Consider the following 2,942-nt stretch of genomic DNA (forward strand, 5'->3'; position numbering starts at 1 on the left):
GAGCCGGCCGGCCGGGGGCGGGGGCGCCACGCACCCCGCGCGGCCACGCGCCCCCGCCTCGGGAGCAGCCCGGCTGCCTGCAAGGCGCGGGCGCGCGGGGAAGGTGGCTGCGAGCTGGCGTTGGCGAGCGCTTCCCGGAGGGCCGGCTCCCGTCTGGAGGCCGAGAGGAGGGCGGGCTGTGGGCGCCCGGGGCCCCCCTCCCTCGCGCCGCAGCCTTCGAGGCCGGCAGGGAGTCACGAGTCATTGTAGGCAGGGGAGGTGGGAGCAACAAAGACAGTGGAGCGAAGGTGGCCTCTCCGGGGGCCTCGGCTAACCTGCGCACTCCCTGCAAATCGGCCTGGGTCGGGAGCGCATCCCGTTTCAGCCCCCGACTGCGGAGCCCCCTGGTTTGGAGCAGCGCCGAAGGACCCACCGGCTACCCTTCCCGTTAGTAACAAGCTGGAGGGAGTGAAAGGAGTCCCATCCATAAGCCCAACGCCACCATCCAGAGGGCTTTACATCAGAAAAGCACGGATGGCAAAGCGGCACGTGGCTACTCATTCATTCACTCGGCAGCCAGTTTACTGAACCTTCACCATGTGCCAAGCACTGTGCCAGGTGCTGGGGATACAGAGCAGAGTCCAGCAGAACACTATTCACCCTGCCCTAGGAGCTTGCAATCTAGTGCGGGAGGCAGACGATAAAGAATTGAAAAAATAATGACATTTGGGATAAGGCCTGTGCAGGAAAAGAAGAGGGTGCAAATTGTGTAGTTAGCAAAGGAGGAGGTGGCATTTAAGCTGAGCCCTAAAGTTATGAAAGATGCAACCCTGGGAAGAGTCAGAAAAAAGCTTTCCAGAAAGAGGGAGCAGCTGTATGAAAGCCAGAAGGAGTGGGCAATCTTGATGCCTTGGAACTAAGAGGTGGTGATTGTGATTGGCACCAGGAGAGCCGGGGAGAATAACATACTGTAAGCCTGGACAGGTTGGCAGGGACCAGATCGTGGACTACATCCTAGTCAATAAGCAGACCGTTTTATTCCAAAGTCAACGGGAGGCCATTGAATGGATGGCTTTACCCCAGGGCGTGACATGATCTGATTTATATTTCTTTTGAATTTCTTTTTTGGGAGATAAATGTAGATTCACACACATTTGTAAGAAATAATACAGAGATCGTATGTACCCCTTGCCCAGTTTCCCCCAATGCAAAACTAGAACAAGAACACAACCAGAATATTGACATCAGTAAAATCTACCCATCTTAGTCAGATTTTCCTCGTTTTACTTGTACTCGTGTGTGTGTGTATGATTCTATACAACTTTATCACGTGGTGTAGGCTCATGTGTCCACCATCACAGTCAAGATACAAAATAGTTCCATCATTACAAGGATCCAGCCCGTTGCTCCTTTATACCCACAGCCAGCTCCTCAGCCTCCCCAGTCCTTCGCCATTGGTGACCGTTAATGTCTCCCATTTCTATAGTTTTGTCATTTCGAGAGTTTTATGTAAATGAATCATACAGTATGCAACCTTTGGGGATTGGCTTTTTTCATTCAGCTTAATTCCCTTGAGATTCTTCCAAGTTGTTGCATCCATAGTCCATTCTTTTTTATTGCTGAGTCGTATTCCAGGTCTGATTTATATCTTTAAGAGACCATTGCCGCTACCATGTGGAGAAAGGTCCAGAGGAGACTGAGAATCGAAACAGGGGGACTAATTAGGAGGCTTGCCCAATAGTCCCTCTCAACGCTGATGGTGTACATTAGGATGGTGCCTGTGGAGGGAAGTGGAAAGATTTGATGGAACAGGTTTGAAGAGAGAATCGGAGTTGAAGTGGAGGCAGCATAGTGTAGACAGTTGTTTTGAGACATTTCACGGTGGAGGTGAATAGAAGTGGAGTGGAATGAGAAGGAGAAGTAGAGACAACAGGAGGTTCCTGTCTCTTTTAATTTGGGAGATGAGAGCCTGTTGAGGAATAATCAGTAGGGTGGGACTGCTGATGAGAGAAGGGCTTACTAAAGGAGTCGAGTCCCTGCCTAGCAGAGATGAAATGAGAGCTGGATTCCACGTGGAGGATAGGCCCGCCACCTGCTGAAAGGCCTTTCACTGTAAGGACCATGGATGTCTATGCTGATCAGGGGGCCGGCTGTATGTATAGATCAAGCGAATCCAGTCTGATGACTCCTGTTTTCGCCTGTGGTGCACAAACTGGGCACTGGCCTCCCTTAGGAGAGAGCATAAGCCCTTGCAAAGTTCCCTCCTCTCTCCCTGGCACCAGGGGCCTGGGCCTTCCCTTTTCCCTTTCCAAGCCCTCAGCAGCAGTGAAGTTTGGTTTTGGGGGATGGCAAGAGCTTCACACTTGTTAGGAAAAGAAGAAGGCCGTGTGCCCCACCCTGATTTCGAGAAGGCTCTGAATGTTCAGCTCCGCTTCAGGCAACTCCCTGAAGAGAATACCAGCCCAGTGCCCTGCCCCAAAATAGCTAAGAAGCACCCAGATCCCAAGATGGAGGGCTCTGCATGAAGGGCCCTCTCCCAGGGAACCTTCTGTCCATCCTTTGGTGCTCAATCGGTGTTAGTTGTGGCTCATTGTTCACAAGATCCCTTTCTTCCTCCCCCTTCCTTTTCCATCTTTACTTCCCCCGTCCTTTCTGCCCCCCACCTTCTTTCCCACCTCCCCCACTTCCTTCCTCTCTTCCTCCCTTTTGCAGATATTTACAGTGTGTTCCTAGTAGGTTCAAGGCACGGATCTCACGTGGCCCCTGCTTGGTTTACACCCAAGGCCAGTCCCATCTGCCTCTTAACAGTTCATCTCCTTGGATTTGAACTCAACTTTTGTGGGTCATGGAAACACATGGTTCCACTTGAAATATATGGGGGACTGTGTTGCAGACTAAGCAAAACGGATAAAAGGAAAGAGGCTGCCCAAATTGGGAACTTGTGTGCTACATTCTGGTAATGT

This window comes from Equus quagga, chromosome 10 (genome assembly GCF_021613505.1).
Source record: "Equus quagga isolate Etosha38 chromosome 10, UCLA_HA_Equagga_1.0, whole genome shotgun sequence".
Lineage (NCBI taxonomy): Eukaryota > Metazoa > Chordata > Mammalia > Perissodactyla > Equidae > Equus > Equus quagga.